Below are 17,547 nucleotides of genomic sequence, written 5' to 3'. Positions count from 1 at the left end.
AAAGATGGAAAATTCACAGCGAATTTTGATATTGTATGCTATTATGCTCTTTTTGAATCATGTGAATTTTGAGGCAGTAGCAATAGCTGCTAAAAGATGTTTCTTTATAAAAGCTGCTGAAATAATCCAACATAGATATTTTGAAAATGCCTTGACTTTGAAATTTGGATCTAAGGACATGATGCTTTGGAAAGGAGTTTCTATTTTGTTTTCACAGAGGGTGATAGTCTGTGGATGCCTCTATCCTAATATGGTAGGATGGACCACGCCCTACTTAAAGGTTGCTGTGAACACCTTTAAAAAATTGCTTCACTCAACTGCCAACTGAGATAAATCAATAATGATGCCACCATTCAGCAGGAAGCATTTTGGAGAGAAAAAACTGCACCCACGTTCCCAAATATGGCTTATGAACGTTCTTTTACATTTAAAGTGGGATGTGATATAGATATGAATATTTGCATTAGTGTAGATTTTGCTTTACTGATAGAGATTTTAGGTCAATTTTGTTACATGTTTATGCATTTTTGATCTTAATTAAGGTATTGTGATTGTGTAGTTCATTTAAAAATATAATGTATATAGGTTATTATTGGGTAATCATTAATAATAGTCAAGTTTGTAGTCATGTTAGTTAGATTTTCTAGCTACATAGATATATATACATATATATATATATATATATTTCAGTTAGATAGGCATTATTCATATCTCTCTAGACTACAAAATAGGGTATTTAATGTTTTAGTACCTTAGGGTTTTTCATGACAGTGAGACACTCTACTCTTGGCAGCACATATCTACTTCAGGAAGAAGATGGGCATCAAAAAGGATCCTTATGGAGTTTGATAGCCATTTGGGGAAGAAACTGCTCTTGCCTGGATTGTTGCATAAACTGTACACAGAAAACACTCAGAGAGAGGACTACTGAACTTGCCTAAAGGTAAGATGATCTTTTCGTGTTCCTGATTCAGGAAAGTGTCAGCAAAACATTCTTCAAGACAAGCAGATAGTGACTGCCTTTGAAATTTCCTGCTTCATGGAAATGTCTGCTGGAAACTATGGGCCTGTAGGTTGAGGATGGTAACACCAACGGTACAGAGGAACTTTGGGTGACTGTCCAGGCAGCGAGATGTCTCTGTCATTTCTAGAGTTTGAAAATGGCTTACTTTTTGTTTGCTTAGGTAATGCTGTATTATTCTGGAGTCTCTGATGGAGTTGAAGAATAGATAGATAGCTATAGTTTTCCATTGTTATGATAAAAGATAAAATAGATATAAATATTGTAACTGTAATTCTTGCTTGATAACTGTTTTGTTATATGTAATTTTGCTATGTTAAAGTTAAAGATTCCGTTCTTGTTTAAACAGAAATAGGAGTAATGATGGAGTATAGGTCATTGGTTAATTAAACAAAGAAACTGTTTGGCCTGAAAGGTTAGAACATAGGTGGGTGGAATAAACATAAGAGAATGCTGGGAGGAATAGGAATTGAGCTTAGAGATGCCATGCACCTCTGCCATGGGCAGAAATGGTAGCTCTGCACTCTGAGGCAGATGGCGATACAGCCAGCCACCAGGTCAGACATGCTAAATCATTCCTTCTAAGCACAACTCGTGCTGCAATATACATTATTAGACATGGGTTAAGAGGCTGAAAATAATGGGGCAGGCAGTGTTGAAATGAATAGTTTTGTGTTGTTATTTCGGAGCATAACCTTACAAGGCGGCCCCATGGGGATGCAGCCCTGCTGCTCAAATTTCTACAATCAAAGGGGAAATGGAAGAAGGGAAGAAAGAAGAGAGAGAGACAAGGAAGAATGGATGAATTAAATCATTCATTGGAAAAATGAGTGAACCAATGAATGAGGAGACCTAGTAGGAAAAATGTGCTGCATTCCCTCAGAGAGACAGGTCAAATTAAGGATTGACAAGGTTTTCCACTAAGGAGGAGGCTTATTCAATTTTACCTTCTTTTTTCTCCAGGCCCACCCACAAGAGTGATGATGAGGACAGAGAGAAGAAGAGGAGAGGGTGTACCAGAATTCCCTGGTACAATTTCTCACCCAAATTGTAGCCAAATCACCTGACCTGGGACAGCTGATCTACATGCTGGACCCTAACTCCCAGTTTGACAACCCTAACATTTTAACCAAGTTTGTGAAGATGAAGGAACCAAAAATAGCCCAGTTACAGGACGGCAGGTTCCTTACAGGATGGGAGTCAGACATCAGTACCATACTGGTATTTGGCGGTTTGATGGGTGTGTGGGGTCTTTGCCAGACTCCACCTAGCATCATGGATTCCCTACTTTACTGATATTATGGAGTTCTGTGCATTCATCATATGTGTGCATGTCACACACTAGTGGGCATCATATGTACATGTTTATCCTGTGTGTGGGTGAGTGTGTTCATGAGTTTTATAGCCCAAGTACTACAGAACATGATCAATGAAAGGGAACACTGTTTTCCAGATATGGCAGGGCAATTATTTAAATGAACTGACAAGGGTTGGATGGCATGGATAAGACCTATGAGAGTTCAAGGCATACCGAATCCAGGCATGACAAAGTAGGTGGCAGACAGAATTCTGGCAAAACTAAGTAGGTAGCTTGATGTCCAACTTACTGGAGAAGAGCAACTGAGCGGAGACACTTTTCACTAAGCAACATGCTCTAGTGGAGATCAAACATCCTTTGACTTACAGCCAGTACGAATTAAACCATTCATCAAATGAAACCTAATTTTCTCTGATTTTGAGTATACATTTGTGTCCCTTCCTGATTAATCTACTCTTTATCCTCTTAAGTCCCAATACCTCACGCTGATAGCGGTCACATCTTTCCATTTGACATGGTTTTCCCTCAAGCTTCATACCGCCCCGAGATCATACAACTTTTTGTCCCCTCTCCACTGCTTCCTTGACAGCCATCTTGTCTTTTACCACACCACACATCCCCAGTCCTTTACTCTCCAAGGGGAAAAGACCATAAATCCTGCTTTGTTTTAAGGCATGTATTTCTGTGATGCCCCATCCACCAAACACAATCCATCATTGACCAAATAACACAACATTTTAACAAATTTTTATTCTTTGAGAAAGAATAATCCATTGGAAAAGATACCAGGATTCATAGAAGACCTGAGGTATCTCTGAAAACACACATTCCCAAGGAGAGAAGTAAGTCTGCCCCTCAAAATTTGAGAATTTCACTTTAACAGATCTTCACCAAATCATAGACATAGATATGGAAGTCATTATCAAACTTGATGAAATACACAGAAGGTTTGTTGGGAACTTGGCAAATAATTTTACCTATCTCTTGGTTTCCATCTTTTTTGTTGTACTGCACTATTTTGCCCTCCAAGGAATCCCTGCCTAATTCCAAAGTCACCTCTACTGGAGGACTTTCAGGCGTGATGTGGAGGTTGCCTTCAATGGAATCATCATGATGGTGGTAAAGGTACAGGACCGGATCATTCTCGTTGACAATGTAGAAACAGGTCGTTATGGTCTGCACCTCATCTGGGACCACGCCACTCCACTCTTCCTTAGAGCCTGGCATGATGTGGAGGTTGCCTTCCAGGTAGTCATCCAGGAGGTGGTAAATGTACAAGACGGGATCTTTCTTGTAGGTAATATAAAACCAGGTCTTCATGATTGGCACCTCTTCTAGGACCATCCCGTTCCAGTCACTCTTAGAGCCATTTGTGCCCATGAATGTATGTTTCACTGCTCTGCCAACTATGGTGTTTGAGAGATGAGTGTCTGTCACCTGAGGAAATGGCACATTATTAGGCAGGATCTTCAGGTTTAAAATCCTTTCATCACTATGAAGCTCCAAGCCATAGACACAATCAATCCCATCATATTTCAACAAATAGAGAGAGGGATATGTTGGCAGTTGATCTAGAATGATGGCTTTCCAATGGGTGACTGGTTCATTGGCTTCCTTCCAGCCATGAGAAATTCTGCGGCCAACAATATTCTCCAGGGCCTCAAAAGGCTTACTAAGTTTTTGCTTCTGGAGCGATGGCCCATTCTTCTTCTGGAGATGTGGCATGCAACTCATACTAAGAGGCATCTTCATCATGGCGGGAGACTTTCTGAGATAGGCCACAGCACTCCTGTTCCTCTGTCTCTTGGCTCTGTTTCTGTGCTTGGGCTTCATAGCTGCCAATCTCTGCATAGGAAGAACTCTTCAGTTTAAATCAGACACAAAGTGGTTTCCTCCACCATAAGTGCCTGCAAGGATAAGAAGGTGAGGATGTGAGGTCAAGGCTCTTTTTAGGAATAACTTTGGAGCAGGTGAAAAAGGCAGTGCTGAATAGATTTGGATACCTAAATGTAATATGTTCTTAAGAAATTAATAGGAAAATTATCAAACTCTTGTCTACAGCTCAGTATATGTGTATCAGAGACATATTCCTGCTGCAAAATGCAATTGACCTCTACTGAGAAACCTACTTCCTGACTTACTATATCAATGAGAGAGGAAGCTATGCCTATACCTAAAGTGAGAAAGAAATATCTGAACAGATGGAAAAGAATTCAAAGAACAGCCACTCCTCTCCTTACCACTCAAGCTACTGGTTAGTTGGCTGATCTATAACCACCTGCCCAAGGTCATGGCACTCCAGTCCACTGGCTCTCTCTATTGTGTCTCCTGATCCAGATCCAGGTTGATTACATAAAGATATTCTGTATCTTCATTAGAGAAGTGAGTACTGTGAGTCAAACTGCCAAAAGAAAGAAACCTTAGTCTGTGCAACAGCACCTATTAGAAATAATTATCTTTTAAAACACATATGGACAAAGAGGATCTTTGCCATTTCAGTGGACTGAGGAATTGGACATTTTTAGCAAAGATAGAGTGGGGAGAATACCCGACATTAATCGTCCCCCAGCTATCAAATATAGGAGCTGTTAACGACATAAATTTTGGACCCAGAGCAGATTTGAAAGAAACCTTTCTTTCACTACAGTGGTCCTAGTTGCTTCCTAAACATATTTACCAAAAGAAAATATCTTGGCTCTCTAGATTCCAACTTCTGGAAATTCGGTTGAACAGTTGTGGAGCCCAAGAGCTGAACTGACCTCCTCAGCCACCGTGAAGATAGTAAGCCCACCTTCACAGAAGACTAGTGCTTCATGTGGAACAGAGTTGCCACCCCCAACCAAAGCTTTGTGACATCATCAAGGCTCTACTTATGTCATAAAACTCCTCCTAGCCAGGTTTCTTCCCTACTAACCCCCAGAAATATCCAGCATACAGGTCCTAAAATGCTGCTCATACAGCCCCATGAAGACCCAAAATAAAAACCCCAATCTTCATCCCAATTACTTGAGTCATATTTTCCAAGTAACTCAACGCCTTTATGTGTTTTTTTTTTCGGTAAAATAATTTTTGGTTTGAGTCAACAACTCACATGAATGTTTTTTTTTCCTAGCTCCAATGTCCTCATTGGTTATTTTCTATTGATTTTTCCATTACTTCATAATAATAATTATCAAACTTTCCACTTCTCTTCCTCCTCCCACATTCTTCTTGCTCTGCAAATAAACCTCTCCACTCAAACACCAGTCCAAATAGAGGGCAGGGTACTTTGAGCTGTGGGAAGTCCAAGCCCCCCTTTATCCATCTAGATTTAGCAAGGTATGCATCCACAAATAATATGATCACAAAAAGCCAGTGTATGATATGCAGACAATTGCAAGTGCCATTATCTTTGGCTTCTCCGTCTGCCCCAATTGTCAGCCACATTCACAGCTTCCAGTTTGATCCCATGTTCTTTCATTCCCAGGTCACTGGATTAGTTGAAATCCCCTTAGTTCAGGCACAGTGTCTCATAGTGTGGACCAAGCCCTTATATTCCTGACATCCTTGCTCTTTTTCTCCATCCATCTGCTCTTCCACTGGAGCTTGGAATCTCCATCTAGTTTTCTGATTTTGACCCTGACTTGATCTCCATCATTTGCCAAACAAAAGTTCCATGGTGGTTTTCAAGATAGTCAGTCATCAGTCTGACTATGGGACAAGGCACACATAGTTCCTAGGGACATGTCACAGAGCGGTCAACTTCTCCTCCCTGCTTAAGTACCTAGAGAGGGTCACCCTATGGCCTTCTGAGAAACACTCAGAGATATCGATCTTGACATAACCAGAATGGCCCCATAAATTGAGATATCATCAGTGTATGTGCATTAACTTGTGTGTGTTTGTGTGTGTGTATTTAAAGCACAATAACAAATGGATTGTAATATTGAAGTTTCTTCTCATCTTGAGAAGAATATTTGCTACAGAAACACTCTCACAGTAATAGTGAGAGTGTAAACTATCTAAGAAAGGAGAAATAACTGGAGGAATCCCCCAGGAGTTAGGCTCAGTGTCCCAGGAATTACGCCCAAGGAAAGTCAATGAACTCAGTGATGGAAGATAAAACCCAGCCTAAATAAAACCCTAAATCATTTAGGTGGAACATGAGATACTCTTACAACAGTTACAAGAGGTCTAAAATGCCTGGACTGGAACATAAGGGGAACACAATGACGTGGAGCTGAGAGTGCATGGCAAAACTGATTGGATCTGGCAAAAATTATGTAAGCATACCAAGGAAACCACCAGTGGGACAAAACCCTAAGAAATCTGTATGACAACATATCATGTTGAACATAATGAGATTTATAGACAAAGGAAAGATCTTAATTATGTCACTGTCACACAGGTGATGATGAACCAGTTCCATCGTAGAGTGACTCCCTGCTGTGTTTAAGATAACCTGTCAATTCTGTCTAGTCAGTTACAAGGAAATTTGCATTAATTGCACAGATTAACTATCAGCATCATTTACTGCACAATCAAAGGCAAGGCAAAGAAATCATAGACATGTTGTTGAATGCTGATGATGTTATTGGGAGTTTTGATGGGTTTTGTTCTTAAAGGGAAATCATCGGTGACTCTCATGCATGAAGCAGATACTTTCTCTGTGATGTTTCCTGAATAGCCACTGAGATACCAGCCCATTGAGTTGTGGTCTCTCTCTCTTTTAAAAATCAACTTCTCCCTTCAGCTTGATCTCTTGCTTGAGCTTCCCTTCTGGCTACTAGGCTCCTTTTCTGATCCTGCAGAGGGCTTTTGTAAGGGATTGTGATCTCTAAGTTTTTCCCCTTTCAAGAACTAATCATTCTATTAATCACAATTCTAAACTGCTGTGGGAGTTTGTTTGTGACTTATGCCTTCACATGTGATACAAGCGACCTGTGTGTATAGGGTCTTCTCTCTGTTCATGTGGGGAAGGCATGGCAGCAGGAGTAGATGGCTGCTCATTCTCTGTAAGGAAATCAGTAAACAGTGGGAACCAAGTACAAGGATATCCTGAAATATTAAGTCTTGTCCTTTCAAGGCCCCAAAGCCTCCAGCTAGTTTCAGGGTCACGACAATCTCTAAAACCCACCGAGCATGAAGTATTCAGAACCAGAAGCCTGTGTGTGCCATATCACGTAAATTCATCGTGAGTACACCAATCTGTTTTTTTTCAATTCTAAATTATTTTGTCCCATCAGAACGATCTATATTACCAATTAACCAAATTTGCTGCATCTTTGGTGTCCTAGAATTGCTTTAAATTGTTGCTGGGACAGTCTTACAAACCTTCCTGTGCTGTTATGAGACCTTAAGGGGACAGCACTTATTTCAGAAATCAAAGGCAGTTGGGTTCAATCCTATGGTTAGCTGTTAGCTAGACACTGGAAGGATGGATTTGACTAAGAAAGGGAGACAGCATACATGGAGGCAGGTAACCTTTCCTTTGCAAAATGACCCATTTTGAGGCATTACTTCAGGCTCTTCTCTTCTCCTAATCTTGGTATCTTTATTAGTTTAGGAGAAGAATTAAAACTCCATTTACAGTATCTGTGAACCCGAATGAGTTAAGTATGTGTGACCAACTGGATGTCTGCCTGTCTGTCAACAGGGCCAGAGTTCAGGGGCATCTGATGCATAGCACAGGAATGTCAGCCATCAATCTCTGGTCCACATAACTCTACAGCATTAGAGTTGTCATGGTTGCTCATCTGATCTTCCTCATATGATCTCCGTCCACAGAGATGTCAGAAAAATCCTCCCCTGAGAGTGCAAGATCTTTACAAATGAAAGATTATACAACAGAAGACACATGGGAGATTTATATGGGCAAGCTGTTGAAAGGATAAAGTGACAGAAGAAGTTTATTGATTAATTAAAGAAAGAATCCGCTTCAGCTGATAGGTTAGAACATAGGTAGGTGGAGTAAACAAAATAGAATGCTGGAAGGAAGAGGTAGTGAGCTCAGAGAAGCCATGCTCCCCTCTCCCCGGCAGATGCCATAGCTCTGCTCTTTGAGGCAGATGTCGATGCAGCCAGCCACCATGTCAGACATGCTGAATTTTTCCTGGTAAGTGCACCTCGTTATACTACACTGATTATTAGAAATGGGTTAAAATGCTGAATCTAATGGGCCAGCAGTGTTTAAAAGAATAAAGTTTTGGTTTATTTATTTCAGGCATAACCTTCATGCGGCCGTGGTGCTGGGGACACAGCCTCGCTGCTCAAATAACTACAGAATGGCTTGCAGCCTTGTGGACAACTGAATCCACTGAAAGCCTGAGAAAGCCTGGGAAAGAGTAAAGCATGTTTTCTTGGTAGCAGCGATTTCTCGGTCTGCTCTGCTTGCTAGAAGAAAGCAAGGGCTCTCATCTAAAAGAGGCTTGCTGACTCAGCTTCAGCTGCAAAACCCTGCAGCCCTTAAGAGGTCCTGCCACAAAACATTTAAATGGTGTTGATAAATGCCAACTGAATGCTTGTATGTTTTCAGCAGTAGCAGGAAAAAAAACTGTGTTGTTTTAAAATGCCGGGTTTCTGGGCCATCCTGCCTGGGCCAACTCTGACTGTTTGAGGAAGGAGGGCCAGCTACAGAAAGAGGGCTTGAGTGTTGTCTGTTGCAGCCTCTTTGATGGCAAGGACCTTGAAACACTGTAGACTTGTGGCACTGAATGCGGCTCTGTTCGGTACCTCAGCCACAAGCTTGGAATGGCAGAAAGCTAAGGAATGGGCTACATCTGGCCAGCAAAGCCACGGCTTTAGTCCTACTGAGATTGCTTGGTAAATGAAAGACTCATGTGGTCAGAAAAACAGAGAGAGAAATAGAGTAAAGAGAGATTCAAAGACAAAGAAAATTTTTAAATGATTTACAGTGTGTTAAAAATATGTGCAGGCTAAAATTTGAAGTTCTTAAAGTTAAAAAAAGAAAGAGAGTTGTTGGGTGTGGTAGTACACACCTGTAAACCCAACACATGGGAGGCAGAAGGAGATTGACCTCTGTACCTTCAAGGTGAGGTAGCACACGCCTTTAATCCCAGTGCCTTGAAGGCAGAGACAAACAGATCTTTGTGAGTTCAATGTGTAGTAGCATACACCTTTAATCCCAATGCCTGAAAGGCAGAGAGAGGCAGATCTCTGAGACTTCAAGGACAGACAGGTATACAGAGTTAGTTATTCCAGGTCAAAGATACAGAGAACCTGTCTCAAAAGGCAAAAAATAAAAAGGAAAAATAAACAAAATAGAGGTTAAATTGAAGCGCACAAAGATGGAAAATTCACATCGAATTTTGATATTGTATGCTATTATGCTCTTTTTGAATCATTTGAATTTTGAGGCAGTAGCAATAGCTGCTAAAAGATGTTTCTTTATAAAAGCCGCTGAAATAATCCAACATAGATATTTTGAAAATGCCTTGACTTTGAAATTTGGATCTAAGGACATGATGCTTTGGAAAGGAGTTTCTATTTTGTTTTCACGGAGGGTGATAGTCTGTGGATGCCTCTATCCTAATATGGTAGGATGGACCACGCCCTACTTAAAGGTTGCTGTGAACACCTTTAAAAAATTGCTTCGCTCAACTGCCAACTGAGATAAATCAATAATGATGCCACCATTCAGCAGGAAGCATTTTGGAGAGAAAAAACTGCACCCACGTTCCCAAATATGGCTTATAAACGTTCTTTTACATTTAAAGTGGGATGTGATATAGATATGAATATTTGCATTAGTATAGATTTTGCTTTACTGATAGAGATTTTACGTCAATTTTGTTATATATATATGCATTTTTGATCTTAATTAAGGTATTGTGATTGTGTAGTTCATTTAAAAATATAATGTATATAGGTTATTAATGGATAATCATTAATAATAGTCAAGTTTATAGTCATGTTAGTTAGATTTTCTAGCTCCATAGATATATATATTTCAGTCAGATAGGCATTATTCATAACTCTCTAGACTACAAAATAGGCTATTTAATGTTTTAGTACCTTAGGGTTTTTCATGACAGTGAGACACTCTACTCTTGGCAGCACATATCTACTTCAGGAAGAAGATGGGCATCACAGAGGATCCTTATGGAGTTTGATAGCCATTTGGGGAAGAAACTGCTCTTGCCTGGATTGTTGCATAAACTGTACACAGAAAACACTCAGAGAGAGGACTACTGAACTTGCCTAAAGGTGAGAAGATCTTTTCGTGTTCTTGATTCAGGGAAGGGTCAGCAAAACATTCTTCAAGACAAGCAGATAGTGACTGCCTTTGAAATTTCCTGCATCATGGAAATGTCTGCTGGAAACTATGGGCCTGTAGGCTGAGGATGGAAACACCAACGGTACAGAGGAACTTTGGGTGACTGTCCAGGCAGCGAGATGTCTCTGTCATTTCTAGAGTTTGAAAATGGCTTACTTTTTGTTTGCTTAGGTAATACTGTATTATTCTGGAGTATCTATGGAGTTGAAGAAGAGATAGATAGTTATAGTTTTCCATTGTTATGATAAAAGATAAAATAGATATAAATATTGTAACTGTAATTCTTGCTTGATAACTGTTTTGTTATATGTAATTTTGCTATGTTAAAGTTAAAGATTCCGATCTTGTTAAAACAGAAATAGGAGTAATGATGGAGTATAGGTCATTGGTTAATTAAATAAAGAAACTGTTTGGCCTGAAAGGTTAGAACATAGGTGGGTGGAATAAACATAAGAGAATGCTGGGAGGAATAGGAATTGAGCTTAGAGATGCCATGCACCTCTCCCATGGGCAGAAATGGTAGCTCTGCACTCTGAGGCAGATGGCGATACAGCCAGCCACCAGGTCAGACATGCTAAATCTTTCCTTCTAAGCACAACTCGTGCTGCAACATACATTATTAGACATGGGTTAAGAGGCTGAAAATAATGGGGCAGGCAGTGTTGAAATGAATAGTTTTGTGTTGTTATTTCGGAGCATAACCTTACAAGGCGGCCCCATGGGGATGCAGCCCTGCTGCTCAAATTTCTACAATCAAGGGGGAAATGGAAGAAGGGAAGAAAGAAGAGAGAGAGACAAGGAAGAATGGATGAATTCAATCATTCATTGGAAAAATGAGTGAACCAATGAATGAGGAGACCTAGTAGGAAAAAATGTGCTGCATTCCCTCAGAGAGACAGGTCAAATTAAGGATTGACAAGATTTTCCACTAAGGAGGAGGCTTATTCCATTTTACCTTCTTTGTGCTCCAGGCCCACCCACAAGAGTGATGATGAGGACAGGGAGAAGAAGAGGAGAGGGTGTACCAGAATTCCCTGGTACAATTTCTCACCCAAATTGTAGCCAAATCACCTGACCTGGGACAGCTGATCTACATGCTGGACCCTAACTCCCAGTTTGACAACTCTAACATTTTAACCAAGTTTGTGAAGATGAAGGAACCAAAAAAGGCCAGTTACAGGACGGCAGGTTCCTTACAGGATGGGAGTCAGACATCAGTACCATACTGGTATTTGGCGGTTTGATGGGTGTGTGGGGTCTTTTCCAGACTCCACCTAGCATCATGGATTCCCTACTTTACTGATATTATGGAGTTCGGTGCATTCATCATATGTGTGCATGTCACACACTAGTGGGCATCATATGTACATGTTTATCCTGTGTGTGGGTGAGTGTGTTCATGAGTTTTATAGCCCAAGTACTACAGAACATGATCAATGAAAGGGAACACTGTTTTCCAGATATGGCAGGGCAATTATTTAAATGAACTGACAAGGGTTGGATGGCATGGATAAGACCTATGAGAGTTCAAGGCATACCGAATCCAGGCATGACAAAGTAGGTGGCAGACAGAATTCTGGCAAAACTAAGTAGGTAGCTTGATGTAACTTGCTGGAGAAGAGCAACTGAACGGAGACACTTTTCACTAAGCAACATGCTCTAGTGGAGATCAAACATCCTTTGACTTACAGCCAGTACGAATTAAACCATTCATCAAATGAAACCTAATTTTCTCTGATTTTGAGTATACATTTGTGTCCCTTCCTGATTAATCTACTCTTTATCCTCTTAAGTCCCAATACCTCACGCTGATATCGGTCACATCTTTTCATTTGACATGGTTTTCCCTCAAGCTTCATACCGCCCCAAGATCATACAACTTTTTGTCCCCTCTCCACTGCTTCCTTGACAGCCATCTTGTCCTTTACCACACCACGCATCCCCAGTCCTTTACTCTCCAAGGGGAAAAGACCATAAATCCTGCTTTGTTTTGAGGCATGTATTTCTGTGATGCCCCATCCACCAAACACAATCCATCATTGACCAAATAACACAACATGTTAACAAATTTTTATTCTTTGAGAAAGGATAATCCATTGGAAAAGATACCAGGATTCATAGAAGACCTGAGGTATCTCTGAAAAAACACATTCCCAAAGAGAGAATTAAGTCTGCCCCTCAAAATTTGAGAATTTCACTTTAACAGATCTTCACCAAATCATAGACATAGATATGGAAGTCATTATCAAACTTGATGAAATACACAGAAGGTTTGTTGGGAACTTGGCAAATAATTTTACCTATCTCTTGGGTTCCATCTTTTTTGTTGTACTGCACTCTTTTGCCCTCCAAGGAATCCCTGCCTAATTCCAAAGTCACCTCTACTGGAGGACATTCAGGCGTGATATGGAGGTTGCCTTCAATGGAATCATCATGATGGTGGTAAAGGTACAGGACCGGATCATTCTCGTTGACAATGTAGAAACAGGTCGTTATGGTCTGCACCTCATCAGGGACCACTCCACTCCACTCTTCCTTAGAGCCTGGCATGATGTGGAGGTTGCCTTCCAGGTAGTCATCCAGGAGGTGGTAAATGTACAAGACGGGATCTTTCTTGTAGGTAATATAAAACCAGGTCTTCATGATTGGCACCTCTTCTAGGACCATCCCGTTCCAGTCATTCTTAGAGCCATTTGTGCCCATGAATGTATGTTTCACTGCTCTGCCAACTATGGTGTTTGAGAGATGAGTGTCTGTCACCTGAGGAAATGGCACATTATTAGGCAGGATCTTCAGGTTTAAAATCCTTTCATCACTATGAAGCTCCAAGCCATAGACACAATCAATCCCATCATATTTCAACAAATAGAGAGAGGGATATGTTGGCAGTTGATCTAGAATGATGGCTTTCCAATGGGTGACTGGTTCATTGGCTTCCTTCCAGCCATGAGAAATTCTACGGCCAACAATATTCTCCAGGGCCTCAAAAGGCTTACTAAGTTTTTGCTTCTGGAGCGATGGCCCATTCTTCTTCTGGAGATGTGGCATGCAACTCATACTAAGAGGCATCTTCATCATGGCGGGAGACTTTCTGAAATAGGCCACAGCACTCCTGTTCCACTGTCTCTTGGCTCTGTTTCTGTGCTTGGGCTTCATAGCTGCCAATCTCTGCATAGGAAGAACTCTTCAGTTTAAATCAGACACAAAGTGGTTTCCTCCACCATAAGTGCCTGCAAGGATAAGAAGGTGAGGATGTGAGGTCAAGGCTCTTTTTAGGAATAACTTTGGAGCAGGTGAAAAAGGCAGGGCTGAATAGATTTGGATACCTAAATGGAATATGTTCTTAAGAAATTAATAGGAAAATTATCAAACTCTTGTCTACAGCTCAGTATATGTGTATCAGAGACATATTCCTGCTGCAAAATGCAATTGACCTCTACTGAGAAACCTACTTCCTGACTTACTATATCAATGAGAGAGGAAGCTATGCCTATACCTAAAGTGAGAAAGAAATATCTGAACAGATGGAAAAGAATTCAAAGAACAGCCACTCCTCTCCTTACCACTCAAGCTACTGGTTAGTTGGCTGATCTATAACCACCTGCCCAAGGTCATGGCACTCCAGTCCACTGGCTCTCTCTATTGTGTCTCCTGATCCAGATGCAGGTTGATTACATAAAGATATTCTGTATCTTCTTTAGAGAAGTGAGTACTGTGAGTCAAACTGCCAAAAGAAAGAAACCTTAATCTGTGCAACAGCACCTATTAGAAATAATTATCTTTTAAAACACATATGGACAAAGAGGATCTTTGCCATTTAAGTGGACTGAGGAATTGGACATTTTTAGCAAAGATAGAGTGGGGAGAATACCCGACATTAACCGTCCCCCAGCTATCAAATATAGGAGCTGTTAACGACATAAATTTTGGACCCAGAGCAGATTTGAAAGAAACCTTTCTTTGACTACAGTGGTCCTAGTTGCTTCCTAAACATATTTACCAAAAGAAAATATCTTGGCTCTCTAGATTCCAACTTCTGGAAATTCGGTTGAACAGTTGTGGAGCCCAAGAGCTGAACTGACCTCCTCAGCCACCGTGAAGATAGTAAGCCCACCTTCACAGAAGACTAGTGCTTCATGTGGAACAGAGTTGCCACCCCAACCAAAGCTTTGTGACATCATCAAGGCTCTACTTATGTCATAAAACTCCTCCTAGCCAGGTTTCTTCCCTACTAACCCCCAGAAATATCCAGCATACAGGTCCTAAAATGCTGCTCATACAGCCCCAGGAAGACCCAAAATAAAAACCCCAATCTTCTTCCCAATTACTTGAGTCATATTTTCCAAGTAACTCAACGCCTTTATGTGTTTTTTTTTCTGTAAAATAATTTTAGGTCTGAGTCAACAACTCACATGAATGTTTTTTTTCCCAGCTCCAATGTCCTCATTGGTTATTTTCTATTGATTTTTCCATTACTTCATAATAATAATTATCAAACTTTCCACTTCTCTTCCTCCTCCCACATTCTTCTTGCTCCGCAAATAAACCTCTCCACTCAAACACCAGTCCAAATAGAGGGCAGGGTACTTTGAGCTGTGGGAAGTCCAAGCCCACCCTTCATCCATCCAGATTTAGCAAGGTATGCATCCACAAAAAATATGATCACAAAAAGCCAGTGTATGATATGCAGACAATTGCAAGTGCCATTATCTTTGGCTTCTCCGTCTGCCCCAATTGTCAGCCACATTCACAGCTTCCAGTTTGATCCCATGTTCTTTCATTCCCAGGTCACTGGATTAGTTGAAATCCCCTTAGTTCAGGCACAGTGTCTCATAGTGTGGACCAAGCCCTTATATTCCTGACATCCTTGCTCTTTTTCTCCATCCATCTGCTCTTCCACTGGAGCTTGGAAGCTCCATCTAGTTTTCTGATTTTGACCCTGACTTGATCTCCATCATTTGCCAAACAAAAGTTCCATGGTGGTTTTCAAGATAGTCAATCATCAGTCTGACTATGGGACAAGGCACACATAGTTCCTAGGGACATGTCACAGTGCGGTCAACCTCTCCTCCCTGCTTAAGTACCTAGAGAGGGTCACCCTATGGCCTTCTGAGAACCACTCGAGAGATATCGATCTTGACATCCCCAGAATGGCCCCATAAATTGAGATATCATCAGTGTATGTGCATTAACTTGTGTGTGTTTGTGTGTGTGTATTTAAATCACAATAACAAATGGATTGTAATATTGAAGTTTCTTCTCATCTTGAGAAGAATATTTGCTACAGAAACACTCTCACAGTAATAGTGAGAGTGTAAACTATCTAAGAAAGGAGAAATAACTGGAGGAATCCCCCAGGAGTTAGGCTCAGTGTCCCAGGAATTACGCCCAAGGAAAGTCAATGAACTCAGTGATGGAAGATAAAACCCAGCCTAAATAAAACCCTAAATCATTTAGGTTGAACATGAGATACTCTTACAACAGTTACAAGAGGTCTAAAATGCTTGGACAGGAACATAAGGGGAACACAATGACGTGGAGCTGAGAGTGCATGGCAAAACTGATTGGATCTGGCAAAAATTATGTAAGCATACCAAGGAAACCACCAGTGGGACAAAACCCTAAGAAATCTGTATGACAACATATCATGTTGAACATAATGAGATTTATAGACAAAGGAAACATCTTAATTATGTCACTGTCACACAGGTGATGATGAACCAGTTCCATCGTAGAGTGACTCCCTGCTGTGTTTAAGATAACCTGTCAATTCTGTCTAGTCAGTTACAAGGAAATTTGCATTAATTGCACAGATTAACTATCAGCATCATTTACTGCACAATCAAAGGCTAGGCAAAGAAATCATAGACATGTTGTTGAATGCTGATGATGTTATTGGGAGTTTTGATGGGTTTTTTTCTTAAAGGGAAATCATCGGTGACTCTCATGCATGAAGCAGATTCTTTCTCTGTGATGTTTCCTGAATAGCCACTGAGATACCAGCCCATTGAGTTGTGGTCTCTCTCTCTTTTAAAAAGCAACTTCTACCTTCAGCTTGATCTCTTGCTTGAGCTTCCCTTCCGGCTACTAGGCTCCTTTTCTGATCCTGCAGAGGGCTTTTGTAAGGTGATGTGGGAGTGTCATATATCAATCTGTTGATTTCATTGGCTAAGCAATAAAGGAACTGCCTCGGCCCATTTCATTGGTTAGAAAATAGGTGGGAGGAGTAGACAGAACAGAATGCCAGGAGGAAGAGGAAGTGAGGTCAGACTCCGCAGCTCTGCTCTCCGGAGCAGACGCAGGAGAGACGCCATGCTACCTGCTCCAGGGAAGACGCACGCTATGAAGCTCCAACCCAGGATGGACTTAGGCTAGAATCTTCCCGGTATGCGCACCTAGGGGTGCTACACAGATGATTAGAAATGGGCCAGAGCAGTGTTTAAAAGAATACAGTGTCCGTGTAATTATTTGGGGCATAAGCTAGCCGAGCCAGGCGGCTGGGCATTTGGGGACGCAACCCTGCCGCCGTCCATATTACTACAAATGGCGCCCAACGTGGGGCTCGAACCCACGACCCTGGGATTAAGAGTCCCATGCTCTACCGACTGAGCTAGCCGGGCCAGGCGGCTGGGGATTTGGGGACGCAACCCTGCCGCCGTCCATATTACTACAAATGACGCCCAGACGTGTGGCTAACTGAGTCCACAGAAAGCCTGAGAAAGCTTAGAAAAGAATAGAGTAAAGCATGTTTCTTACGGCAATTTCTTGGGTCTGCTCTACTTGCTAGAGGCAAGCAAGCGCCTCATCTAAGAGAGGCTTCCTGACTCAGCTTCAGCTGCAAAGCCTGCCGCTCATTAAGAGGTCCTGCCACGAAACACTTAAACAGTGTTGACAAAAAGCTGAACGCATGTTTTTCGGTTTTCAACCGTAGCA

The 17,547-nt window shown here is 41.3% G+C and overlaps 1 non-coding gene across 1 annotated transcript; it reads right to left on the bottom strand.

Moving 5' to 3' along the window:
• Positions 1-17,161: 17,161 nt before the first annotated feature.
• Positions 17,162-17,234, bottom strand: Trnak-cuu (transfer RNA lysine (anticodon CUU)). The gene has a single exon. It is a non-coding gene; the product is annotated as a tRNA-Lys (tRNA).
• Positions 17,235-17,547: the final 313 nt, after the last annotated feature.

This window comes from Microtus pennsylvanicus, chromosome Y, assembly GCF_037038515.1.
Source record: "Microtus pennsylvanicus isolate mMicPen1 chromosome Y, mMicPen1.hap1, whole genome shotgun sequence".
NCBI lineage: Eukaryota > Metazoa > Chordata > Mammalia > Rodentia > Cricetidae > Microtus > Microtus pennsylvanicus.
Note: the sequence above shows the minus strand (reverse complement) of the source record. Positions and strands in the feature narration are given on the sequence as shown.